Raw genomic sequence first — 13,328 nt, 5'->3', positions numbered from 1 at the left:
CAGTGGAGTTCCGATGAGTTGAGTTGGGAGGGGCATGTGAAATTGAGGAGGGCAGAGAGGTGCAATGAAAACTAGCCACCATCTGGTTACCTCTCATTTTTTATGGGCCAAAGATGCTTGTCTTCTTTTCTTTCCTCCTCCATCCATCCCTTCAGGTCAGGGAGTCGTCTTCAAGAATTTCATCCTAAAATGTAAAGTAATGATGAAGGCAGTGTGTTTCTTTGGTTGATTTCATTTGATTTGCGTTCATTGTTAAAGATTTTCTGGTGAGGTTCTTATGAGCTCTTAAAAGCTGGAAGAGCAGCACAACCAAGGAGAGAAAGTCAGAGGAACGAGTCTGCGGCCCCTGTGAGGTCTGCGGGATGAAGGCAGGAGGTGGGGCAGAGGCAGCACCGTGGCCTCCCCTGCAGCCCTGAGGGCAACGTGCGCATGTAAAGCCAGCGTCTCTTGTCACCATGTGTTCTAACAGGACTCCCACTAAAGGAATGCGAGATTTGGGGAGGCCTTACCTTTTACCCTCTGGTCAAACATCTTTAATGCTGACTGTATTTATTCAAGATGACACAGAGATCACCTGCAGAGCGTGAGGGAGTGGTGCTTGCTTCCTGTCTTGCCCGCCCCAGGCTCACTCATCAGATACCTGATTCTCGCAGGCACTGCAGTGCCCGTTGGGGGAGCTCTGCTCCTGGGGGTTTCTGCTCCTGTGGGGGGAGCTCTGCTCCTCGGGGAGCTGGGCACTGGAGTGCGCACATTGGAGCCGGTCGCACCAGCGCTGATACCTCTCTACGTGTTGTGCCTTTTGTGTAAGTAGTAGAGGTGGGATCCAGAGTCTTCCTGTGTCTACGGAGCTCTCCAGCAAAGCCAACTTGGAGGAAAGAAAGAAAATGCCTACTGTTCCATGACTGTGTCCTAAGGGTTTAAAGCTCATGCGGAGCACACGTGAGATCTCATTCAGTAAATACTCTGGGGTCTTTTCTCTGACTTGTCATGAATTTGGCATTCTCTTAATGTTATTTCTCTTAAAACATGTCTAAGCAACCATTTTTGTGTGATGGTTATTGTGCGTAAGTGTCCTGAAGAAGCTGTTGTGGATGGAAGTGTGGGCATCAGTGGTACCAGAATGTTTGGTGGCCCTGGGGGCTGCCCGAGCTCCACAACATTTGTTACCAGCAGTCTTTCAGATTGCATCTTATTCCAGAGCTCACTGGGGCTCCCATCTCTCACTACGTATCTTGAGAGAATATTTGTTCAGAGGGTAGGGGACAGGATGCTTCCAAGTCTGGGTTCTGGGATTCCCTGTCTAAAGGTGGCACTGGCACAAATCCTTTATTCATGGAGTAATGAAGCCCCCCAGTCTCGTGGCTAATTGGGACTCCCTGTCCTTCTTCATGTTAGGAGCCGGAGGGCTTGGGTTAGGCCCCCAAACCTGTTTTGGTGAGCTTTCAGCCCTATCACACCACCTGTGTTGTCCCGTTTCAGTCACATGACTTTGATTTTTGCTGGTAGGTGTGACTCCTGGACAGTGCCTGGGACTTCCAGGTTTCCCCTACAGTAGGGACACTGAAGAAAGTTCACCCCATATGGTGTGTTCAGGGGCCTCGAGGACAAGTAGGGACCCATAGACAGATATCTGGATGGGTGGTGATCAGGCCCGAGTCTTGGAAGAACAGAGATTCCATTACTGTTTTAACAGTGAAATTGAGGGAGTAATTCTGGAAGGTCTGATGCAACTGAGATTAAAATTATTATATGGTTTTATTGTTAGCAGGAGTGGTTTTTAACCCTTAGACCCAGTCCCCCCTATTTATAATAAATATTTTGTAACAATTCTTTTCTGGTGCCCGGAAGTGAACGTCATAGAAAATGTAACCTAAGTATAAATATGATAAACAAATAGGTAGATGGAAAGATGTGGTGCCTAAATTCTTATATTATGGGGTATTTTATATTCTATGCTAATTAGTGACCTCTCAGGACAAAAGGCACATACAAAGGGAGTCACTTCTAATAAACTATTTTTTCAAGCCTTACCTAAATGGGAAACAAGTGGCTTCAGAATGTTAGAGCACCTCCCATGTCCCCGGGGAAATCTCCTTGTCAGAGTTACAATTGCTGATGGTGTCCTGTGCTAAGTGCAAGCAGATGCGGTTCGGAAGCTGCCCGGAGGCTGACTCCGGGGATTCCTTCTCCGTCGCAGCAGTGATGGAGCCTTGCCTTTGCTGACCTCAACCACAGAGGCGATTTTGAATCTCTGAAAACTGCCATACCAGTGTTTATCACAACCCTCACAAGATACATTGAATAAAGTAGAAAACTTTAAGTGTCTCCTTTAGGATAGAAATAGGGTATAAAAGAAATAAATTAAAAATTCTAGTGCCCGAATAAGTGCTACATTACACTGGCTGCATCGTAAGTTTAGAAAACTTCATTACCGCTTTACATACCACATCTTGCAGTTAGATTTTATTTATTTTTTTTCCTAAAGAAAAAACAATCATTTGATGAGTTCTTGTGTCAGAGGTGACGAGCAGAAAGCAAGTGTAAAACCAGGAATCGTGGTGCTGGTTAGTCTAAGGCCATCTACGTCACTGTGCAGATCATCTTTACTCATTTTACTGCACTTTTTGGAATCACCTTCTCACTTGGAAAAACCCCTGTGACAGTTGGATTTGTTAGTAAAACAATTCTTTTTCTTACCTAGAACATCAGTGATGTTTTCAAGATGATAAAAAAAATTTGCCCATGGCATTTAAACAGTTGCTTGTTCTCGTAACTCATGGCTCACGGTCTCGTATTTGTCACAATTGGAGAACTGTGTTTTCTTTGTGCAAATTCTCATTGCTTTGTTGACGCAGGGACACTTGTCCTTACTGGATGGAGTATGATAGTAGTTTTTTGCATTCTCTCCCTAAATCTGGAGTCCTGTGTTATGTTTCCTGTTAACTTAAAAAATAGGAATATTGTTATTTACCTAAATATCTAACCTCACACCAGTGGTGCATATTAAATTGGTCCAAATGGGAATTCCAATATTAAATGAGACAGTAATTTCACAACCCACTTTTCCAAAAATTTGGATTGATGGTTCAATTATACCAGGGACATTAGCTGTTTTAATTGAATCAATCATTGCTTTCTTCAATAAAATTTTCCATTCCATCTGCTCTTTCGTTTTATTGTTCTTCAGTGTTTCATTTGCTTTCTTTCCCAAAAATATATGATTTTGGCTTTTGTCATTGAAAATCCTTGCTGGTTTTGCTACCTCATGCTGGAGAGGAAGGCTTGTGACTGTTTTATAGTCACTGGTTTCATGGTTGTATGAGTGCTTAATGCCACGTTGCAGGGGTGTGGAGACCTAATGAATTGTGTACATAAAAGGCTTATTATACACTGAGTGCAGGGTTAGTGTTCGCAGCCCATGTCATCAGTATCATAATTAATCCATTACAATCATCCTCTATTAATCAGTGTTATCCTTCTAACGTCTCCAGGAGAAGAAATGTAGTAGTCTAAATGCAAATCTTTGCCAAACTTTGTCAATTCAAAACCTTTAAAGCTTTGCTGTCAATAGGACTGTGTGCTTTCTGTCCCTAATTCTACTTCTCCTGACCCAGGACGCAGTCTCCACATCTGATGATCCGTGAGACACTGGATTCTTGAACCCATGGCTCTGTGTGTTCTGAGACATCTGGGGACTTCAACACTGTTTTAGGGTCTTTGGTTCCCACCTCTTCATAGCATTGCTGAGATGAGATCTGTGGGTTCACCCTCATTCTTGAGTGTATTGTGCATTTTTTCTAGAACCAACACACGCCATCGTGGCAGCACTGCTTTGACCACGTGCTGGGACAGCGTGTGCCTGTCAGTTCTTGGGTTTAAATTTTCTGTTCTAATTTCTATAATGGGGTATATTGACAGATACACTCCATGTAAACAGAAGCTCTGTGGGGTTTTCAGCAACTTCTAAGAACATAAATATTCCTGAAGCAGCTAATCTTCCTCCCAACAAGTGACGAGCAAGCCGGCAAGTCCTGGGTGCCTGTGGCGGCCAAGCTGTGCAGCCCAGGCTGCTCACCGAGGAACAAGGAGAAAATTTTAAAAACCTACTTCCATGCTGTCTTTCACAGAATCTCAGAAATGAACGTTTTAATATCTAAAGAGGGGTGATTTTTTAAAATAAATTTTTTATTTTTTTCCTTTTTCAGTTTTATTAGGTAGAATTTTTACAGTTCAAATTCACATACACATATTGCATGCAAATACATGTATAGAGCATACTGCATTTTTTGTTTACATATATGTACTAATTATTGTTTCTAAGAACAGATTAGAGCTTTAGATTTTTAAAATTAGTTACCAGAGGTTTAAGGACATCTACAAAAGAATAAACAGAATATGGTAATCCAATCACAAAGGACAGTCAGATGTGCTTGCATATATTTAAAAAATCAAAACAATATTTAGTTCATTTGTGGTCTTATTATAATTGCTATTAATTTTAGATTCCCCATAAATGAAGTCATATGGCATTTTTCTTTCTCTTTCCACCCCACTTCACTTAGAATGACAGTCTTCAGGTCCATCCATGTTGCTGCAAATTGCATCTTTTATGGCTGAGTAGTATTCCATTGTATATATGTATCACCTCGTCTTTATCCAGTCATGTGCTGATGGACATTTGTGTTGTTTACATGTTCTTTGTTCTATGTCCCTTCTGGCAACAATTACGGATTTTAAATATTTTCCACCTTAAAATCCTTCCTCAAGGAGATGTGGTAACTGGAATCAAAAACAGTTACAGCACAGGGTTGTGTGTGATGGGCCCTGGGGGCTTGGTAGAAAGGTTGGCAGAAATGATTTCAGATTCTGATCAAATGAGTCCTCCTCTTGTAGCCCTGCTGACCGCCTCTCTCACGGCCTGCCCTACAAGTCTGACCAGTCCCTTCTGTGAATCCTACTGTATTGTGCACAAATTTTGTCCAATTGGTGTCATCCAGTAGGGACCTTAAGTGAGGCACCCAAGCTCCTGTGTTGATTTCTTCCATCAGCCCTTAAATTCCTTGGGAGCCAGGACTGTCTCATTGCCCCAAGGATCCCTAATACCTAGTGGGATGCCTGATAAAGCTGATACTTAACAAGCACATGGGTCAAATGGAAAAACCTGATCAAAAAAAGGCCCTCATTTTTCAGACATACCTACTTGAACACATAGTGTAAAATGACATGTCTTCTTGGATTTGCTGTCAAATACTTCAACAAAGGAGAAATAAAAGAACAAAGGTCTGAATAAAGGAAATATGGAAAAGTTTGTGAATTCCTTAATCTGGGTGATGGGCTGATTGTACTATACTTACTGATGTATACATAAGTTAGTTTATAATTTTACTGTCATTAGCTGAATGGCAAGTATTAATACGTATTAATTGAAATCCTTAGAACTGAATTAACTTACCCCACACAAAATCATTAATATCCTAGTAGTTTTTCTTTCAGAAATCTTTTCCCACAAAGACAGGAAAAAAGGGAAAGGCAGATCCGTGGAGTATTTCCACGTTTTCAAAAGACCAAAGGCCGATACAAAAGAAGAGATTGTAAAAAAGATAAAGAGGCTGAAATTAATGTCCGGAAAACCTAGCTAACAATCCTAAATGGCCCAACATATCTAACCTCAGCACTGCTGCATCAAGAATTGGGCAAATAGCACCTAGTGGATTTTGTTTTTAATAAATAAATAATGATCCAGTTCCTACCACAGGCAATTATGAGAAGACTGTGTATAAGTTCTAACACCAACTAGTGTACAAATCATAATTTCTACTTGATTCAAACTGCTTCTTCTATAAAATTTGAATCTTTTTATTCTTAAGACAGATTTGTGGCCTATGACCTAGTGATAAAATTTTCAACTGGCTTGTATTAAAAAAGTTCACCATAGTGAGAGTTTATTACATCAAGTATTCCTTTTTGGGAAACCCATGTGCCTTGTTACCATCTTTCATAAGATTTCCTGTGGAAAATTCAATCCTTCATTCAGGAAAAGGCTGAGCAATATATTTCATGGAAAACCTTCATAAACTGCAACACAAGAAAATGAAAATGAAAGTGAGCAGCCCGTGAAGCCGGCAGACACACAGCGGACAGCTGTGTTCCCGCCTCGAATTTCTGTAACCAGCAGGGAAAATGTGCATTTCAAGAAATAGACATAAACACTTTTCAGGACCTGAGCACACAATTTCCCTTTCAGGGTTTAGTGGGCTTCCATTTAATTCTATGAGAAATGTTTAAAACAACAGAACAACACCTGAGATAGGGTTTAAAGTAACTTTTATGTCTTAGTGAAAATAAAGCCAACGGATAGTTATCATTTTTACTTTATTTAATCTCACTCTCTTATTTTACCTCCCCAACCTCCTCCACAAAATGATGGTGAACATCCCCTCCTGGGTCAGAAGGCTAAGTGGAAACTACCAATCAAATGGAGGTGTGCTTTGTTGTTTATTTTTCAAAACAAACAAGTTTCATTCGTATGATTTAATAATTAAGATCAGAAACAAAGTCTACTCAATAAATGGAAGCCAACACATGTCATCATAGCTGCTCATCAGGTTTGGCCCCACGTTACACACTTTTACATGGACATGTGCCTTGTGCTGTCATGGGAAACGGTGAGTGGGGACAGGGCCTCTGCTCTCACAGGGCACACAGCCTGGTGGGGGAGGTGGTGTTCAATCATTGCCCTTTTTTTAATGTACTTACAAATTATGGGAAATGCTATTTAAAAAGAACAAAATGAGTCAATGAAAGTGAAAAATACAAGGACAGTATTTAGGCTGAGGGAAGACAGGGAACCTCTTTGAAGAGCTGACACTCCACTGAGACCCAAAGGACAACTCCGGTGCTGCAGGTGAAGGGCAGGGACACATTGATAAAGGGCTGATATCCAGAATATACCAAAATCTCTTTAAACTCAACAAGAAGGATGAACAACCTGATTAAAAAATGAGCAAAATGCCTGAACACACACCTCATCAAAGAAGAAATCTACATGCCAAAGAAGTCTATGGAAAGATGCTCCACAGCATCTGTCATCAAGGGGATGCAGACTGAAACAGCGAGGTACAACTGCACACCTGTCAGAACTGCCAAAAAGCAGAACACTGACAGCACCGAATGCTGGTGAGGATGTGGAGCGTCAGGAATTCTCATGCATTGCTGGTGGGAATGTAAAATGGCCCAGATATTTTGGAAGACGGTCTGCCAATTTTTTACAAAACTAAACGTACTCCTAACATATGATCCGGCAACTGTGCTCCTTGGTGTTTACTCGATGAAATGGAAACTTATGTCCACACAGAAATCTGCATACAGATGTTAATAGCAGCTTTATTCATAATCACCAGAACTCAGAAACAACTAAGCTGTTCTTCAGTAGGTGAATGGATAAACTGTGGTCCAGCCAGAAAATGGACTATTATTTGGTGCTAAAATGAAATGAGTTATCAAGGCATGGAAAGACATGGAGGAACCTTAAATGCTTATTACTAAGTGAAAGAAGCCAATCTGGGAAGGTTCCGCAACTGTCTGATTCCAACTGTATGGTGTTCTGGGAAAGGCAAAACCACAGAGACTAAAAGATCAGTGGCTGTCAGAGGCTAGAGGGGAAGGAGCAATGAATGAGGTGCAGCACGGAGCATTTTAAGGTCACTAAGACAGACTACTCTGTATGATGCTGTGACGGTGGATACATGTCATTGCACATCTGTCCAAACCCACAGAGTGCACACAACCAAGTGTAAATCCTAGTGTCAAGTCTGGGCTCTGGGTGATGATGACTTGTCAGTGCAGGTTCACCCATTGTCGCAAATGCACGCTCTGGTGGAGGCGTCAATAGTGAGGAGCTCTGGGGACAAACTGCAGTTCATACACCGAATCCAGCCCCAGCCAAAGCTGTTAATAAAACTCTGTGGGTGTGTGGAATGTCCGGCTGCTCTGGCGTCTGAACAGCAGAGCTGAGCAGACGCACTAGAGATCAGGAGGTTTGCAGACCCTGAAATACTTACTCCCAAGCCCTTGACAGAAAAAGTCTGCTGAGCCCTGTTCTAAACAATCACAATTCACCCTGATGAGACAGGACAGCAGGGCCCAAACCAGGCATGGTTAATGGGACTGAAGCAATGTTTTAGTTCCAACACCTTTGCTGAAGTCCTGCAGATCCAGCGACAGACTGTAGCCAGGAAGCGTCTGCAGAAGGAGTCGGTAGCAGGCCTTCCCGCCAGGCTCCGGGATGCCTGGGGCCGCGCGCTGCACGGGGGCCACCCGCTTGAAGAAGGCGGACTTGCGGTGGAAGCCGATCAACTCATAGAGCTCGGAGAGGATGCTGCACTGCTGAATTCTCTCCTAGGAATGCTGAAGCACAGGGAGAAAAGCAACAAGCATCTGAACCAAACATGTAAGTGAAAAAAGACCCTTAAAAAATTTTCCCTTAAAACAGAGACCCAATGACACAGGAAGGAAGAGGAAGGCTGACTTCGTGCACTGATGGGACCGGATGCAGAAATGCAGGGAAGCAGCGCTGTGCAGACGCTCCAGACCTCCTCTGGGCCCCACCTTTCCACGTTCCGCCTCTCCTTTTACTAGAAAGGCGCGTATTCCCTGAAACAGAGGAATCTGCTACCTAAACATGGGACACAGAGAAGGGAAAGAGGAAAAGGACGGGAAAGTAAAGGAACAACAGTTCATCTACACCCTAATGTTTGGGCGGGAATTTCACCAAACACACAACCTCTCAAAGCACAGAGCACAAAGTGAGAGGCTGACAGAGTGACTGCGACTTCTGCTCCTTAAACACCAGCTACCTGCCAGCACACGCTGTGCCCGTTACTGAATCATTATAATCATTTCAGAAACTATTACTACCCCGGCTCACAGGCAAGGAAATCTGAATCTCGGGGAGGATTTATTATCATCCTGGACAAATTCCCACGGCCAAGAAGTGTCAGAGCCTCCGGCAGACACTGGACTAAAATGCTCCTCATCACCACGGGCCCTGAGCCTCAGGCTGAGGCCACGTTAGGTCTGCACGGGCCCAGAGCATGAGTCTGTGGGACAGGGAGTGGTCCCACTTGAAGTTCCAGGCCAAGGCCCTCAGGAACCTATGTAATGAAACCAAATACCCAAACTGATTTCCAACGCACTTCCCTGTCCGGTAGGACTGCTCGGCACATCTGGCTTATCACCTGTGCACAGGCTGTGCAAGGGGCCCAGACAGTGACGTGACGTCCCAATGGAAGTGGCTCAGAGACCGCTTCATCACAGGACAGACTCTCCCGGCTTCCAACTTTAACTCTCCATTCCATTTCCAACTGGAAAGTAAGTTTAGACTTGTTTTCCTCTCCAGAAACAAAGACAGTGGTAACATCAGCGGGAAACTCAAGACTGAGGAAGAGTCTCTTGGCCATTTGGAAGGATAGGCTGGGGAGGGAACAGAGATAGGGATCAGAAAGACCAGTGTTCCAGTCCAAAGTCTGCACATCACTCGCTTTGACAGTTTCCTTATTAATACAGGTGATAAAATCTAATTATGATTGTTGGGAAAACTAAATGAAATAACGTATGCCACTAGCATAGGTGTAAAATCCTAAATGAATGTTCCAGAAATGGACGTGACCATTGTTAGATACTGTCTGCCAAATCTTTTGTGCTAAGCTCACATCAGCCAGCCAGAGATGTGCCAGAGAATGCCTCAACAGCAAGCAGCCTTCTCCAACTTGGAAACTCACAGTGTCCGAAGAACAGGCAGTGGTGGATGCTTTGGGACACTGTGGAGGTAGCACTCCAGTGATGACTTTAAAAAGCTGGGGAGAATTTAGGGGACCATACAGTTCAAATACAGTAAACTCATTCCATGTCTACAAATATTCATCTGTAGCCATGATGATTCAGAGAGGAAATACATATTCAAACGTACATCATTTTCCCACATAAGTGCATCAAAACAATTTGGAAAGAATGTAACTTTCTTCTCTAGATCACACAGTGGGGATTACGAGGTTTGTACTGAAAGCCCTACGTGTAAATCATCTGCAAAAGTAACTGGGTCCATTATCAGTCATCATCATTTGAAGGGAAGGATGGAAAAGAACAAAGCCAAGCTAATACGCTCCGGTATTTTGTTGGGTTATGATGTCACAGAGGAGACGGACAGGTCATCAAGGAACCACTCTGCCGTGATCACGGAGCCAGGGAGCGGGATGGGCGGCAAGATGTAAGGCGCAGCCGTAGCTGTGCCCGCGCTTCTAGGCAGGTACCCAGTCACTTCGACAAGGTGTCAAAAGTGTATGCCAACGTCCTCATCACCTGTCATGCATTAAAGAGAAATGGAAACCTATAAACGGCCAATAACCTCGGTGGGTACACCGTCCAAAGAGCAACGTCACAGTTTGACAACTGGCCATCCCGTTTCCCTGGGCTTCATTCTTGGAGAACCTTAAAAACCACTCCTCTGTCCTCAAGAAGTGCTGCCTACTTGTCCTATCTTTGGCTCAGGGATACAGCACGTTCACGTGGAATTTAATGTCTGCACAGATTTGACTGTCTTTCTCCAGGTTCACTTGTCCATTCTGAAGAGGCCTGAGTTAAGTCCAAACTCCATAAGATCAATTCCCTCCAGTGACAACTCAACGAGCCTGCAATTACAAACCAACTGAACAGGACTGTCCTCAGCTAAAAATGTCACCCGCCCTTCACTGCTTTCTTAATCTCCTGTCCTGGCTAAATGCAACAGACTAACACCACCCTCCACCAAGTTCCCCAACTATGTCAAATAGAAAGTAAGGTCCATAAAAGAGGAGACAACTCCATAGTCACCTCTGAATTCCTAGCATATATTAATGTCAATAAATAGAACTATGATTATGGCTTCTTTCCTTTAAAACCTTTCTGGTTATTTAAATGAGACCATGGAAGGGAGGTGTTTGGGTCCAGTATCTTGATCCAGAAGACTCTGGAGACCTTTTTCGGAATGGCTGCCCACTGATTCATTCAAAACACAACTTCTCTTTCCGGCAGGAGATTTTCTGCCAGGAGTTTGTTGTCACTCTCATGCCAGAATAGATTTAAACTAAATACTTACATTGGATATGTTATTTTCCCCCGCTTCCAAAAAAATTGACTTTCCTTACTTCCTTGCCTTGAGGAATGCTTATTTACTTTTCTTTCTAATTCACAATTTATAAAGCAGGATTCTCAGGATGTGCTTGGCCTTACATAAGAACAGCCATCCAACTCCCAGTGTGAGAGGCCTGGGGCTCAACCCTACCCTCCTGTCAAGGCAACTGAAACTCAGTTCAGGAGCCAACTGGCCCCCAGGGCTTCTAAGGGTCACGTATCTCCCAGAATCCCTGCTTTCTGGTTTGACTTGGCTTCTGAGGATTTCCCCTCACTTTCTTGACAATTAGCTGTGCAGCTTGAAAGATGAGGAAGGAAGGTCTTATTTCTTAATCAGCATTTTAAGGAACTTATGTAATGAAGGTTTTCAAGAGTTTCTAGAACCCTCCATTGCCGAGACAGAAAACACACTAGATATATTCTAAATCTAGCTATCATGTGCATTTTTTATTTGCTTTTGTTTTCTAAACTGCTAACAGACATTTTTTAATTAAAAAATAAAATAAGGCCCCAAATAGGATAGAACATTGAAGAGGAAACAAAATTAAAGGGCAAAGACAGAAAAATGATAAGTACTCTACAAAGTTAATAGAAAGAATACACTATAGATCAGATCAGCAGTTCTCAGTAACAGCTAATTCAAACCTGACCATGAGGTAAAATGTCTCTCCTGTGAGGCGACGGCCAACAGAAAACAGAATTAAATCAACAAACTAAAATTCTAAGTCTGGCGAGGTAGAGAAGTCTACCAGCTAAATGTGTTTTCTTCTGGTAAAGAGGGAGACTCACAAGATCTTTCCTGTGGAGCCTGAGCCCAGGTGAGGATGGTGAAGTGAGCTCTGTAAGTACCCAATTAGCAAAGTAAGTGATGAATAAAGAGACGTGAGCTTTGATGACAGAGATGATGCTACTATTCACTTGTCCTGTAAGTATGTCTTCACGTTCAATGATCAATACCTTGGCGTCCTCAGGGATTGAGATTATAGGAAAATGCACAGCCCGGGCCTAGACCTCCTCTGTGATTGTGGCACTGCAGTTAGATGTTTCAAGGGCACCTCCAACTCCACCTGCAAAGAGCTGACTTCATGGTGCTCCTCCCATGGCCGTCCTGCCCAGGGCCCCTTGTCGGGGTCAAGGTCTGTCTGCCTCTCCCAGCTCAGTCCCATCACTCACAGATGTGACTGGACCCCTCCTTCAGGGCCCAATTTCCTCAGTCAAGGAGTCACACCACCCACACCTCACCTACTAGGTTCTCACTGGCACTCCCTCAGCACTGACTCTGTGCTGGGGACCACGCTGTACATTGTGTACACGTTATCTCACTGGATCTCCACAGAAGTCCTGGGAAGTCGGTATATCACTGCTTCAATTAATAAGATAAATTGTTTCACTTCCTTGAGTGCATCATCCAAAGTGACACGGCTACTGAGCCACAAAACTGGGACTGAAAACCACTTGAAAATTGAACACTGCTACACCTCACAGCCACCCTACTCTGACTTATCACATCACCTCCTTCCGAGCCTTCTAAATGTTTCTAATCATTCTACAATACAAAAGTGATCTATGAGAGAACCCCTCTCCCCTACTTAAAATCTGACAATGACGTTCCATTTCCCTTAGGAGAAAGCCCCCCCGGCCTGAGTACAGCCCAACGGCCCAGCATCTGCGTTCCCTGCGAGGCCGTGCCACCTCACCCACCACGCAGCGCTACACTTGCCGTGTCCAGGACAGGGATGCTGACTCCGTACAACCCGGGGCTCTTCTCACTCAAACAATGATCACCCTCTTCAGTGCTGACTCTCAGAAAAATGTTTTCTCTGGATGAATCAGTATCTTTTTCCTTACAACTTCCCATCATTGATAATGAGCTCCCCCCAAAAGAGAGAAAACCTAATACTCAGACTCCTTATCTGTAAAGTGTGAATAACAAGGAAATATGAGAGGTTTTAAGCGAAATAATATTCATGTGAAGCTAAGGGACAATTCCCAACATACAGTAAGCACTCAATATGTGCTTACTTAATATTAAAAAAATAGATTCCATTCCAGCAACCTTAAATCAATGCTTTATGGCTTTGTCCAAAAGACTACCAACAAACTATTGGACGAACCCCTTTGAGCAGATCCACCCAAGCGTACTGGGATAGGTAAGACTTGAC

At 43.5% G+C, this 13,328-nt stretch overlaps 1 long non-coding RNA gene across 2 annotated transcripts in view; it reads right to left on the bottom strand.

The window, feature by feature from the left end:
* Positions 1-6,355: 6,355 nt before the first annotated feature.
* Positions 6,356-13,328, bottom strand: part of LOC135320569 (uncharacterized) — a 50,382-nt gene continuing 43,409 nt past the window's right edge. For both annotated transcript variants that reach the window (XR_010379770.1, XR_010379771.1), the window contains one exon: positions 6,356-8,406. This is a non-coding gene — a long non-coding RNA (uncharacterized LOC135320569). The remainder of the gene's footprint in view (positions 8,407-13,328) is intronic.

Source organism: Camelus dromedarius, unplaced genomic scaffold, assembly GCF_036321535.1.
Source record: "Camelus dromedarius isolate mCamDro1 unplaced genomic scaffold, mCamDro1.pat HAP1_SCAFFOLD_197, whole genome shotgun sequence".
In the NCBI taxonomy this organism is placed as follows: domain Eukaryota; kingdom Metazoa; phylum Chordata; class Mammalia; order Artiodactyla; family Camelidae; genus Camelus; species Camelus dromedarius.
The sequence above is the reverse complement of the archived record's forward strand: the minus strand, read 5'-3'. Positions and strand labels throughout refer to the sequence as shown.